This window comes from Chelon labrosus, assembly GCF_963514085.1.
Source record: "Chelon labrosus genome assembly, chromosome: 14".
Taxonomy (NCBI): Eukaryota; Metazoa; Chordata; class Actinopteri; order Mugiliformes; family Mugilidae; genus Chelon; species Chelon labrosus.
Window position 1 is genome coordinate 16,967,538 of NC_140347.1, and position 15,534 is coordinate 16,983,071.

Sequence of the window (15,534 nt, forward strand, 5' to 3'; positions counted from 1 at the left end):
GCACTGGTGTGTGAATGCGTGAGTGCTTGTGTGAGCGAATGAGTAGATGTGTCCGTGACTGTAAAGCACTTTGAGTACCAATAGGTAGAAAAGCGCTATATAAAAGCAAGACCATTTACCATTACCTCAACGAACCACTAGAGCTGCGTTGCAAAATCAAAAGTCAAGCTCCAAACATTGGGCTTGATTTGAACTTTCGTTGAGAAGCGTCCAAAGGCAGAGCTTGGAGTTCTGTCAGCCGAGTGAGCTCAAACCTGCGCTGTTGAGACAACTTGAGTTTAAAATCTGAAGCTTAATTCAACTGGCTCAGTGTAACAAATATTGTGCATCTTTTGTTCCATAGACAAAATATTGTCAGTTATCCTAACCCTAACCACTCCGACATAGATTATATTTATAAAAGAACCTGGCCTGAATGTCAAGCCACTGCAGAAGTGTGCAATACCAAGGATTCTCACTAGATTCTGGCACCAAAAAAACAAACAAAAAAACCCTAACTCAAATAACCTCCCGTTTAAAATTGGTCGGCTTTTTCTCGTGAAGTCAATACATTTCAGTCCTATGATATCTTTAGGTTTAAATGACAGGTGGGGAGTTTTAGGAACATCTTTAGTTAGTGGTACCAGTCACTGAAGAAGCTACTTGGACAAGTGGTGAAAAGTTTTCAAGAAACCTACAAACTAGTAGAAAGGCTTTTGCTTCAGCTTTGTTTTTAGACATACCCTGACCTGAGTGACTGAGAATCTCCACAGGGACATGTTTTTTTATTGAATAGCCTGCATCTGACAATTATGAACGTATAATAATCTGTGGTCACGTGTGCCATGCAAACACGAGTCGGCGTGGTGTTCACAATTTAAGCATTTAAAAAGCAGTGCGTGGAAAAGTGTCAGGGGCCGCTGTTCCCTGTTTTCTCTGAACTCACACACACACGCACACACACAAACATGCACACACAGATCATCCTGCATCCTGCTGTTGAAACAGAACAGATTAACAGCTGCTGAGAACCAATATCACTAATGACTGACCCCATAATATATTGCAGATACACAAACTGGCTCACACTAGACCTGGCTGCCAAAAGGTGGACCATGTGTGTTCAGCATTAGCACATGTGTTGCACAGTGTGTGTGTGTGTGTGTGTGTGTGTGTGCGATCTGTGTTTGCTGATATTAATTTTAATCATCATCTGTCTGTCCACACCACAGCTGCCACAGGATAGAACAGGAAAACTAGACTAGACTAGACTAGACGACCGCCGTTTCAAATTTCCGTGTCAGTAATGTGATAATAGTAATTCAGTTATCCGTAAACGTTGTAGCAGCCGTGAAGACATGAACTGCATTTCAGAGCAACCTGCCTTTAGGTTATGTAGGTTTTGAAAAATGAACACACAGACAGCGAATCAGGGCAGATTGAATGGATGCCTCCACTGGTCGCCCATTATTAATGAGGTCTAATGTGCTTCTTAAGTGTGCTTCAAGGATATTTTTTAGAGAACGGGTGACGTTAGGACAAGTTATTGTGTAATTAAGCACCGAAAAGCGCACAAGAGCCAAACTGAGAGCAGAAGCATGCACTGACGGGGAGTTCAAGTCTCTAGGCAAGACCTAAAACCTCCATGATTATGCTTGAACTAATAATCACTATTATCTCCTAAATACCCATATAATGAATATTTTAATTATTCAACCATCTTTAGAGGGAATATGAAGCAAAAAGCAGGCTAATTCCTCCTACACACATCGTACAGTACAAAATACTGTATGTAATGCAGTTTTCAAAGTGACTAAACCTACAAAATCTGATGTTTTGTACATGCTGCCTCAAACAAGTCGTGAACACCGCGTGGCTCCACTCTCGGACCGTACTGTGCAGCCTCTGCCTCCAAAGTCGCAAGATGGCGCTGCAAGGAAGCGGGGACACGTTGTCCATATTTATACAGTATATGGTCTAACTCCATGTTTTTGAATAAACAGATTATGATTGACATGTTAGGAATTAATCATATGTTAGACTATGATCTATTTCCTTTGCTCTTTGTTTTTGGACAAATACTAGAAGCAGCAGTTTTTTAAAGGGGAACTACTGTTTTTTACAACCTGGACCTTATTTCTGGCATAAAAAACGATTGTTTACTCACCCATATAACTTTTGTGTATAGCGTATATCCATGTAGTGGGAGTGACTGGGGCACCGAAACACAGCCTCTAAATAACACATTATCTGCCGCGAAACTCGTGCATTTCACCAAAACTGCTATTTTTTTGCAACATGGCTGAATATTTTTCCGATTCTGAGGTTGTGGACAAACCATAGCAGTAGCAAATTACATGGATATGGATATACGCTGATCTAATTTTCTCCCGAAGGAATAAAAATTACACAAAAGTTATATGGGTGAGTAAACGACCGTATTTTATGCCAGAAATAAGGTCCAGGTTGAAAAAAACGTAGTTCTCCTTTAAGAGTTTGGAGAGGCTTTGTATGTCATGTTGTTTCCGTATTCCATCAGAAAAACGACTTCCCAACTTGGGTAGTAAGGCCATTAATAAGACTGTTAGTTCACCATTGTCTATTTTGATCTGGCTATTTAACTGCTAATTGCATGACTATGTTCACACCCAATTTCTCTATGCAAAGTTTAGTGTATATTTGAAGGGAATGACACATTGAGATTAAGTACATTGAGATTAGTCCTACGGTGGCTAGGAAATAAAAAAAACATAGATCATATTAAGATCAGTAATTTGACAATGCATGGATTACACACAGAAAAGTCAAGAAAAGCAGTTGTACACAATTGAAAATATGATATCCTGCAGAACAACACTTGCAAGTTGTTCTACCCCGACCTTCTCCCTGTGAGGTATTTGTCACTCCACATCAGTGTCGCTTAGTTCCCCCTTCCTTTACTCCAGTCGTAATTGCAGTCCAGTCTTCTTTTGATGACAGTTTCAGAAAAACTAAATTGCTGGAGAAAGTCTTGCAGCAGCAGCAGCAGCAGCGACAACTCAAGTTCTTATTGGAATTGTGCAACTGGAAAGCTAAAATTATAAATAACAATGTTCACTCTTTCCAGCACCGTAAATTAGAGGTCAACAAAGCCTCACTGTGTGTTTATCTATCCATTTATAGACCTGCACTACAAACTACTTCAGTGTGTGACTTGCATGGTGTGGGTACGCGGTGTCAAATCTCAGTTTTATTTGCTTAGTCGACAACAAATTAGAGTTTTGCCAAGCTTGCTGTGCACTTTCTTCACTGCGGTGTGGTGTAGACTAGTACATAGTACTGATGATTGATCAAATTTCCAGTGTTTTGGGCCACTCCACTGTAGCCTGCGGATATCCTGAGAACAGACAACAGACTGGTAATTTGAGATGTGTGAATGGAGCTGGAGTTGGGAGACAACGTTTACAACAGGATTGTGTCGCAAGCAGCTAGAATGCGCTTACTTTATAGCTTTAGTTGACGGAATTTTCTTGACACACCCGACGTGTTCGCTTGCCAACAAGGTTTGACAAGGCTTTCTATCTCTGTTGCTCTCCATGTAAACTATGCATCTGCATGCAACCAAAGAAACTGTAAAACGTGGTTGAACCTTAATACTTGGACTACATATGGACTTTCCAAAAAAAACAGACAGCTATACAATAACATAGCTGAGTGGATTTTAGTACACGGCACTTAAATATTGTCCCTTGCCCACAGATTTCGCAGGGGCAGATACCTGTTTGAAGGGATTACATGAAGAGTGACTCATGTACTTGACATTTTCTTTAATTTTCCATTCGTAAATAATCGGTTCTTCATTAAAACTGGCAGCGTAGATGCCTAGGAACTATTTCATGACCTCACTTTACCCACTATTTAACAAAAAAACGATCAAAATGGGCAAATTAAAATCTGAGAAGCTAGACTAGATGTGTAATCACAAGCTCAATATTCTCCGTTCACCACACACAAAACCGTTTTGTCGATTCTATTAGTGGCATTTCTATGATGAGGCGCCCTCCACATCTGCTGACCCTGAACTCAAAGAGATTAAATACGACCCAGGCTTATTAGGATGTTTAATTATCATAATGCTCTCATTATGCTGCTAATGCCGGTGATGCAATACTATTATTATTTCATTATTTATGTTTGTTTAACCTTCTAGGTTAGCGGGGCATGAATCCTTATTTGCAGTGACAGCTGAGCCAGAGGCAGAGCCGGGGTCGAGGCCTAAATAGGAAACAACACTCCGGATGAAATTCGAAGCATGTAGTACAGTAAAGAAAGCAGCCAACTATCAAAGCTCGGGCTTGCGGGGAAAGAAAAGTCCTGCCTAGTTTGGACATGTAAGAAAGGCAGCAGGTGCAGGAACCAGAAAGTGTTTTGACTAGCCTATTTTTTTATTTTTTTTTTTAAAAGGATATGGCTGGGATGAAAAGATCAATTTTGGGGGATTTTGGAACTCACTGCAGTCGCTGGCAGCCGCACAGTGGAGTGGGTTACAGCCAAAGAAGGTGTGAGCTTCAGGGAGGAGGAGGAGGAGGAGGAGGAGGAGGAGGAGGACGGGAAGAGGCGGGGGAGATATCGCTGGAGCTGGTGGAGATGTGTGGACTGGTGAGCTCAGATAAAGCGGAGTCTTGCCAAGGATGGATTTGCAGATGAGTTGGTGTGATGAATGAGCGAGTACAGCACTGATAGACTTGTAGGTCTGCCCATAACTCGTTAATATTTATGACAGCGGGCCAGCTGACCAAAGTGGTTTTATTATAATGTGCAGGCCAGGTTGAGTGCCCACCTAGCATGCTCCACTCCCCTCCAAAGCAGCAGGTCTCTCCAGACCAATGTGAAATACAGAAATATATACTCCAAACCTGCCATGTAGCGAATGATATTTAGTATGCTCACTTAGTGCTGGCAACTTCATTTCTCTTGCTCTCCGTTAAGCTCTTAGAAATCTTGGCATCGAAATTAAAACATAAGGAATTAAAACACAAGCAGCTTCATAAAATAGCTAAAAATAGAGGCTAATCACTAACTAACTTTGGCAGCAAACTGGAAGTACAGTATAAACAATAAAGAAAAAAGCATATGCACGTTTAAATTAGGTCAAACTAACAACTCATAATCTTTTTAGATGGAGAAACTATTCCAGCATTCTAGCACTGCAGAGCAATATCCACGACGCTTTACTTTTTTGAGACTTGACATTACCGACTGCTGACCTGCACTATGCAAACACCTCATGCGAGATGCACCGATCGCGTGTCAAACCTGAACTCTAACTTCATGTACCTGATTGCCAGAGTACAGCTCCACCGGTCAAGTGCAGTTTGCCTAAAATACAGTTCTGAGAATGTGAGCCAGGACTGAAAAAAAGATGACCACATTAGCCCCGTCCTGACCTGCTTGCATTTGCTCCAATTTCAAGGTACTCCAGCTGACATATTACACAAAATTGCACCATCTGAAGCCTGTCTGGGCCCACAATGCGGAGCTGCAGACTAATCCTCTTGTAATGTAGAACAGACTTTTTTTTTTGGAAGAGTTGTTTCAGCTCTTAAACAGACACACTGTCTCCGTTTTTGAATTTGAGATTATACCATGCAACTATATCATTAACTAGTGAACTACCATACCCTGGTATTTGATTGCTGCTTATGTATATTATTATGTATCATCACTAATGGATGCCTTTACTGTATATTGACTTTTGTGAAGCCATTAAAGGCACACATTACAATGTCACCTTTAAAAGTAATGGCATTAATTGGTTTTGTTCATCATCTAATTTTGACCCCCTTTTGACTGCAGAACCAGACATCCTTGGTGCCACACTGGGCAGGCAGGTCGTCCCAAGCATCTTCTCATTGTTCTTTTATGGATCTTAGCAGTCTCGGTGTCTTTGTCTCTCCGTGCAATTGCAGAATAAGGCTGGATTTATGATACTGCATCAGATTTTCACTATAGCCTGACATGCACCTTCCAGACCTGTAACTACAAGCCACGGTGACACAGAATTCATCAGCTGTGATTGGTCCAAAGTGCATTTCCTCGTCCACATGTCTCTTTACAGAGCACAGAATATTCACCTTTCTACTGCCTCCTCCACACCATCTGCTCAGGCGCCTGCTCTCTTTTGGGTGTTTCGGAGATTTCAGTAAAAGAGACTGGTCTACGTTTACTAGCACTGATCAGGCATAACATTATGACCACCTTCCTATTATTGTGTAGGTCTCCCTCGTGACTCATCAGAGAATGGACATGGGCCGTCTGAGGGTGTCCTGTGGTGTCTGGCAACAGAATGTTGTTAGTGGGGGCCTTTGGGTCCTATGGGTTGAGGGGAGGGGCCTCTGTGGATCATCCCACAGATACTTGATCAGTTTGGGATCTAGTGAATTTGGAAGCCAGGTCAACACCTTGTGCTGTTCTGTTTTTTTTTTTTTTTTTTAAATTGTTCCTGAAGCGTTTTTGTGTGTGTGCCTGTGTCAGGCTGCAAATGCCAGGCCCAAAAGTTTCCCAGCAGAAAACTGAATTGTCACAAGATGGTCAGTGCTATTTACTTCTCCTGCCAGTGGTTTTGATGTTGTGGCTGATGGGTGTATATACTGTAGCAAACTAACTTTTTAGTGTCGTGATTACAGAACGATGCTGACACACCAGGTACAACAATAAATGCTTACAATGATGTAGAAACTCTTTGCTCTTCTAACAGCAGATCTTTTTGGTTGGTTTGGTGTTGAGTCATTGTCATGGGACCAATCATACCACCTCCATGAGGGTATGATAATACTGACATGATGAGTCTAAAGTTTTTCAAGCAATTGCACTGCTCTGTATTTTGTAGTTACTGTATTAACACATTTTTCAACTGTACTTCATCTACTTTTGCACCTCGAACGCCCTTGGACTCCAAAGATATACCCTTATTTATGCCAAAATCCACCAGACTTACTCAGAAAGCCGCTGCAAATGCTGAACAAAAACACCTTCACTTTGAAAACACAAACATTTTCACACAGCTGTGATAAAAAGGAAGGTCTAAAGGAGATAGGAGGACATCATGCCACAAAAACAATTCACCAAAGTAAGTCAACAAAGCTCCAGAGTAGCAGCGGGTTGGTTGGATTCCAGCGTGACAGTTTTATCACTCTGAAAGCAGCTCTGTGCTGGAGGCGACAAACTGACAGACAGACGGACACGAACTACATACGAATGCAGCCATGCAAGCATCCACATACTGTGCATGCACCCACACCGAATGCATGGGTACTTGCACTAATACATGAGCAGAGCTGATATGAACACTCACAGACAACATTAAACGGTCCACACGTGTGTGTGTGCTGACCTACAATGGGACTCCCACATACATAAACTCACAGTGTCTCTGCCAGCCAGATGTGAGAGGGATTAGCAAAATTGGCAGCCAGCACAGAGCTCCTTATCCACTGGAGCTAATTCACTTTACTGCACTACCTCCCTCTCTTTCTCACCGACAATCTCTATCTCCATCTTCACCTTTTGATCTCTCTGTCCGTCTCTGTTTTCTCTCTCTCTCAGGTCTGTCTCCACCTCTGGCTCCCTTCTTTCTCACCCGTTCGCTCACCTCCTCTCCTGTGTTGCTTTCAGCTTCACCAGGAGTGCTCGACTTTTTTTTTTTTCTACTTTTTTTTCATCAGGCAGGCGAAGATGTCTTGGAAAGCTCTCCATGCTTCGGGCGGTAAAAGCCCCGCGCCGATAAAGGTGCTGCACAGATAGGTGACGTTTTCTCGTGAGGCTGTTTCTGCATCTGTGAAAATTGATAAAAGGCATGACAGCGTTTCTCAAACTCTTGAAGCCATTTTGAGTAATTTGACCCGGGTTTGACTTGTGCAGGGAAGTCAGACGTTTAGGGTTTTCCTGGAAAAGCTAAACTGAGCTGCTCTGACACAATTTAGCATCTTGCTTCCAGACGCTAATGGTACATTCAGTGACATCTGAGAACTGAGAATTTTTGACTTTCATCTAAAATATCAGAGAAAACGCCACCAGAAGTCCAGTCGATGTAGAAAATTATGAAATGTTAAGTTACAGTTTAATGAGGTACATCAAATGCAGCATAAGAAAGTGGCACAGTAATTAGATTTATGCAGGTTTTTGTGAAATATTGGGCTTTAGAAGTTGGGTGAAATGAAAAATGAAGTTGCCATTCCTGGCACCAAAAAGGAGACCATCCCAACAGATGTTAAAATTTCCCACTTAATATCAGAAATAAATATGTTTTGGTCTCTATAACTAATTTCCACATCCATCTGAACTGTATTTGGCTGCCTTATTTGTATAACTTAATCTTTTAAATTGTATCAAGGTTGCTGTGAGTGACAGGTGGATGTTGGATGCTTAGAGGTTGGTATGAAATAATGATTTTGGACTCTATTTAAATATGGCAACGCTCAAAGTTATTTATAATTAAGGTGTGTGGCTTTGAGTTACTGATGGGGGATCCACACGGGTCTCTTACTGTCTGCCAAGATGTCACACATTCAAAAGCATTCAACACAGTCACATTGTCAAACAGCCAGGGGGGAATTAATGGTCGTAACTAAGAAATAATAATAATAGTAGATATTTACCATAGAGGCATAATCAATCTTCAATCAAGCATATTTCCCCAAAATGTCAAAAGTTTCTTTCAAATGTTGTTGTCATCGGGCCTTAAAGCAGACAGGTTAGATGCTTGCCGTTGCAGGGGTTTGAACTTTGGCCACCCGGCTGAAGGACAGTCAGCATGATTGCCAAATGTCACACAGTGGACTCTTCTATACAGAGCGGCTCGCAGTTTGATGAGTGCATACTTCTTGTGCATAATTGGCTCCGGTGGGATTGACTGAAACAACCTTCCAGCCTGACCCCAGATGACATGGCATCACCCCATCCCACGCACATGCTGAACCAGGCCCAGCTAGAAATCTACCCTGTACCTGCTCATCACGGCAAAACATGAGGGCCAAGCGGATGCACGCTCTTTTAAAATTCAGGCATACCTTCTATTACTGTAATTGAAAAAAAACAAACAAACAACTAAAGGTATGGGAAAAGAAAAGCATATGAATAGTATCATTTATCACTGGGAAGTACATGTCCAGTATACTGAATAAAATTTTGGTTACGACTGCAGCAATGACTGATAACAAGATATTAGGTCTCCTTTATAATAAATCAATAGATCCAGAGATCACCAAGCTATTTGTGCAGAGGGAACCTTGGTTCAGTGTATTTGGCTTCTGTGTGTAGTTTAAAGGGGAACTATCGTTTACTCACCCATATAACTTTGGTGTCATTTTTTCTCTTTCAGACGATATTTAGATCTGCGTATATCCATATAGTGGGAGTGACTGGGGCACCGAAACGCAGCCTCTAAATAACGGATTATCTGCCGCGAAACTCGTTCATTTCACCAACATTTTGTTATGATACACTAGTGCTATTCCCCGTTGAGTCCGGAATTACCTGTTATCTATTCGCGGACGTGCGGCAGTTTGTTTTTCTTTGGCCAGCTGTTCCTCTCTCTGCCTCCGCATCCTCCTTTCAGCGAACTCCTCACCTGTATACTCTGGCTCAAAACGGTAAGGACGTCCATCATAAACAAAGTCATCGTCCACAACCTCAGTCGGAAAAATATTCAGCCATGTTGCAAAAAAATAGCAGTAGCAAATTACAGGTAAACAAGCTGCGCGGGGTGAGCGCGGCGCTCAGAGATGACATCATCCAGGTCAGAGGCTAGTAGGTCAATCCACAGACCCCGGATGATGATAACATGTAACTCCAGCCTCAACGGGGAATAGCACTAGTGTATCATAACAAAATATTGGCGAAGTGAACGAGTTTGGCAGCAGATAATGCGTTATTTAGAGGCTGCGTTGCGTGCCCCAGTCACTCTCACTATATGGATATACGCAGATATAAATATCGTCCAAATGACAAAAAATGACACCAAAGTTATATGGGTGAGAAAAAGATCGTATTTTATGCCAGAAATAAGGTCCAGGTTGTAAAAAACGGAATTTCCCCTTTAATGGCATTTTTATTTTTTTTAAAAGATGACAGCAAGATAAATCAGTTCTGAGGATATCAAAGTTTTATCAGAGTTGAGTGTTTTTGACAAAGTGAAACTACTCACCTTCTTTCACAGCTGGGGTTTCGTTCCTACGAAATTCAAGACTTACTGGTCACCTACACAGATCATTAAATGTCTAAAATGTTTTGGTGGAGTGTTACTTCCCCAAATTTCACATTTTTATGTGACATAAAAATTTGCCGTTCAGTTGTTCAGCACTGACGCCTCACAGCAAAAAGTTTTCTGGGTTTTCTCTGGGTTTTCCTGGCTTCCTCCCACAGTCCAGAGACATGCTTGGTTGGTTAACTGGTGATTTTTTGATTGGCCGTAGGTGTGGATGTGAGTTTTTCTGTGTTAGCCCTGTGATAGGCCTGTCCTAGGTGTACTCTGCCTCTTGCCAGGGACAGCTGGGATAGGCTACAGCCCCCCACCCCCCTGCGACCCTCTAGAGGATAAGTGGTTGCATATCATTGATGAATGAATGAATGATACCCGCACCCTTTGCCAAAGGTTTTCATGCTTGCCATCGGTACTGCTCATTGAATTTCATTAACAGGTGGTCACTTGCTGCATGTCTCACCCTTTATGGATGACAGTGGTTGACATATATGGATGGATTGGCATGACAATAATTGGTAACACTTGTACCCTTGTCCCTACTTAATGAGTTCTTATGACTTTGTTGAAATGCTGAAATGCCTCAAAACCCATTGGAACGACTGTCATCAGATTTGGTAGATACAATGGAAATGTATTAATATCAGTTAAGTTTCCATCTGGGACAGTCTTCATCTCAATATCAACAAACATTTCTGACTCAATACCTAAAAAATGTAGTACATGATCATCAGCCTCACTCATGCTTTGTTTTTAGCGCTAATTAGCTAATCAGCTAATCAGCTAACTAGCTCATTTGCTAATCGATAGTAAACAGGGTAAACCTTTGGCTTCACATCAGCATGGGGGTCAGTGTGAGAACTTATTCCCTTCTTGTCTCATGCATTTATCATTGTATCAATTTTTTATCAACCTATCATGTGTCTGAAAGCACTTGATAGGCGGTGTCTAATGCTACGAGACAAGGCGGTATAAGTGTTACCCCCTGCTTCTGTTCTGTTATCTATTATTCAGTACGTGTAACTTGTCGTTTATTGCATGTTTGACCTTGTGCTTTTACTTTTCACTTATTTCGTAGCGCTTAGTTCGGCTGAAGCAGCGTTTAAACATGTTGTAGAAATAATCTTTATTTACTGTTCTGCATTTAGGTTGTATCAGTACAGGCCCTGCTTTATTAGCTTTACCACAGGGAATGTATTTGCTGTGAATACCATCCATGGGTGCAGAATTTAGCAGGAATAGTGACATAACGTCTGACTTGAGGAATTCAGTCTTGGTACAATTGGAGGTCAGCGCGACCATGAAACAGAAAAACTGTTAGAATTTGACTTGGACGAATGTTATCATTTAAACTACTAAATTTTCTTGTAGTCTTGTTGGACTGGCCCTGATCTTGCACAGTATAACGTCACATTACTGTTCAAAAACTCGATTAAACAGTGTTGATCACCGTTCTCATGACTCAGTGTGACCTATTACACATTGCAATCTTTTTATTTACAAAAAAAACAAACATGTTTCCTGAGATATAAATGATGTCTTTGCAGGCATCCAGTGTTTGAATCTGTCATTTCCTTTCAAGTGGCGGAGGGGCCGGATAGCCGACAGACTGACATGCTGTGTACATGCCACATCACCGTATGAAACTGACCTCGACTGTGCTGTCTAGACATACAACACACACATGAACGCACGCGCACACACACACGTCTCATACAGTAATGATGTCTGTGCGGACGTGACAGGTGTGTTGGCTTAAGGATTTTGTCACCCTGTCAGCTGTGTGTGTGTGTTAAAGTGGAGTGGGGCTGTAACATGAGAAGTTAGACAGTTTGTAACAATAAACCTGACAAAAAAAAAAGAAAGAAGAAGAAAAAATTGTGGAAAAACTGGACGAAGGATGGAAAGAAAAAAGGTAGGGAAAGAAGAAGACACATGTAGAGAGACTTTTTATCATCACCCAGTGTTAACATCAGCCACAAATTACATGTTTGATAGGTTGAGCTGCTGTTCTGACCCTAACGATAACACCGAACCATAAAGCTTGTTGCATACTCCACGAGAAGCGAGAATTTTGTTCTTGCTCTTGAGGTGAGCAAGAACAAGAACAAAGTTCATTTCGGCCAGATCATTTATACTTAACCCTATAACCCTATACCCTAACCCTATAACCCTATAACCCTATAACCCTAACCCCACCCAAACCCCAACACAGGGGTTAAGTTTATGTTTATCCAATAGCATTTTCTCATCTCTTTGTCCAGCCATTCTCCTATTTAACAAGCTTAATGATACTCTGTAGATTAATTATGCAAATCTGCAGTTTTCTACTCTACTTAAAAACATTTAAAAAAAGAGATGTTTTGTGGGACTGTTTTTCAAGGTTGCTGTAGTGCGGTGGCATTCACACCATTGTGTGTCTGCTTCATGTGTGTTTACATGTCTCACCAGTGACTAAGAATTCAGTGTTCCCACCGATGCCTGAACCGCCCAGGGTTACATAACAGGACAAAACTGAAAACTTTCTCTTGACCTTCTTCAATGTGTTTATGATTCACTTCTTTTGTTTTTGCCCTTTTTTCAGTCTTATCTCTCTCCTCTTGTTTCTTTTGTTCCGCTCCCTTGTTCACATTCTCATTCAGTGCACGTCTTTAACTGTGTGAAAAATGAAACCATCTCAGTTTCCTTTGTAGTTCTTTTTTTTTTTTTCTTTTTCCTACCTCGGTTTAGCGCAACCCACTTCCACAGTGTGTTGGAACAAAAGCGCATAAACAAACGGCAAACCAAAGCCAAAATCACTCCCACCTGCAAAGACCCAAACACACACTGATAGAGGTACGCTCCATATATTTGAACATTACCAATTCAGGTCCAAACACCAGTCAGTCTTCCTCAGCTTAAAAGAGCAGAAGATAAGCCGTAGTTTTATACATCTATATCTATTTGTTTTTGTGTTTTTACTGTGCAGCAAACATGTTCACCTCAACATTAAGTATTCAGAAACAAAGTTAACACTAATGTACTTCAGCTTGTCCCCTTTACGGCCTCTATTATCTTGTCTTCCTACAGAAACACAGAAGACTAAAACGACCACTTTTCCAGGGCATATGGAACAAGAATTGTTTGTGCTATTCTGAACAAAAACCTTGGACATTCTTCATGTTGTATTACCAATTTGTGTGGCATTTTTTTGAAAAGAAATAACTCCTTTCTTTGTAGTTGAGGTCAACGCCAAATTTTTTTCTTTTACCTACTCCTAACACAAACAAAGACAGCGCGGGCAAATAGATTGTAAAGTTTTGATGGTTTGTTTAAAAAGGATGCCACAAACACCTCCAATACTGACAGCATTAGAAAGCTTATAGAGACATGCCATATTGACTTTCATTTTGTGTGGTTGATGAAATTTCGACACTCACAATAAGACCTCTTATTTTTCTTACAATATTCAGTATAGACCATATAGTGGAAGGCAAATTGAAAAGCTTGTTGCTCACAATAAGGTAATCTTAAAAAATACAAAGGAGTTCTTGACCTTTAAATCTTAGTTTAAATAGTTGTGGCTTCATAGGTTGCCATAGCCTTGAGATGTTCAAGCAGTGTATGTGTGTTTTTGTTCCAGTGGGGAAATGTTCCACTCCGATGCGAAGATTCAACTCATCCATGGTGCGTACATTGTAGGTAGATAAGTAAATGTTAGACAAAGATGGATTTTTTTTTTAGGTTACTTATTTCTGTACTGCAATCCTAACAATTTGAAGTTATATACAAACACAAACATATGTACTGGGTTTTTGCTACATCATTTAATTATTATACTCATATACTGTAGTTAAATTAAGTTTCAGCGAAACTGTAAAATAAATGAAACAATACATTTTAATGTTGCCAGAAACTCACAGGTTTAAACTGTGAACCCAGGGAAAAGCAAAACAAAAACAAAATGGTAATAGTAAGCTAACTTTAGCATTTGGCTACCTTGGGCTAACTAATCACTCTTTTGAATAATACATTTATGCCTAGATACAGTCTTGACTAATACAGTTTTCCACCTTGTGTAACACTGTTTCTATAGATTTTAATAGGCCCTCCCATACAGAACACTAACATACTTAGTTATCCTTACTTAACATAAGTAGTGCACTTCGCAGCGCAAAGGTTTTGTAGTAATAAAACTAAAAACAGCATTTAGTGATACACTATATTACCAAAAGTATTCGCTCACCCATTCAAATGATCAGAATCAGGTGTTCTAATCACTTGGCCTGGCCCCAGGTGTATAAATTCAAGCACTCAGGCATGCAGACTGTGAAACAAGACATTTGTGAAAGAATGGGCCGCTCTCAGGAGCTCAGTGAATTCCAGCGTGGAACTGTCATAGGATGCCACTTGTGCAACAAATCCAGTCGTGAAATTTCCTCGCTCCTAAATATTCCACAGTCAACTGTCAGCTCTATTATAACAAAATGGAAGCGTTTGGGAAAAACAGCAACTCAGCCACGAAGTGGTAGGCCACGTAAAGTGACGGAGAGGGGTCAGCGGATGCTGAAGCGCATAGTGCAAAGAGGTCGCCGACTTTCTGCACAGTCAATTGCTACAGAGCTACAAACTTCATGTGACCTTCAGATTAGCCCAAGTACAGTACGCAGAGAGCTTCATGGAATGGGTTTCCATGGCCGAGCAGCTGCAGCCAAGCCACACATCACCAAGTGCAATGCAAGGCGTCGGATGCAATGGTGTAAAGCACGCCGCCACTGGCCTCTAGAGCAGTGGAGACGCGTTCTCTGGAGTGATGAATCACGCTTTACCATCTGGCAATCCGGTACATTTCAGATTGCATTGTGCCAACTGTGAAATTTGGTGGAGGAGGAATTATGGTATGGGGTTGTTTTTCAGGAGCTGGGCTTGGCCCCTTAGTTCCAGTGAAAGGAACATTGAATGCTTCAGGATACCAAAACATTTTGGACAATTCCATGCTCCCAACCTTGTGGGAACAGTTTGGAGCGGGCCCCTTCCTCTTCCAACATGACTGTGCACCAGTGCACAAAGCAAGGTCCATAAAGACGTGGATGACAGAGTCTGGTGTGGATGAACTTGACTGGCCTGCACAGAGTCCTGACCTGAACCCGATAGAACACCTTTGGGATGAATTAGAGCGGAGACTGAGAGCCAGGCCTTCTCGACCAACATCAGTGTGTGACCTCACCAATGCGCTTTTGGAAGAATGGTCAAAAATTCCTATAAACACTCTCCTCAACCTTGTGGACAGTCTTCCCAGAAGAGTTGAAGCTGTAATAGCTGCAAAAGGTGGACCGACA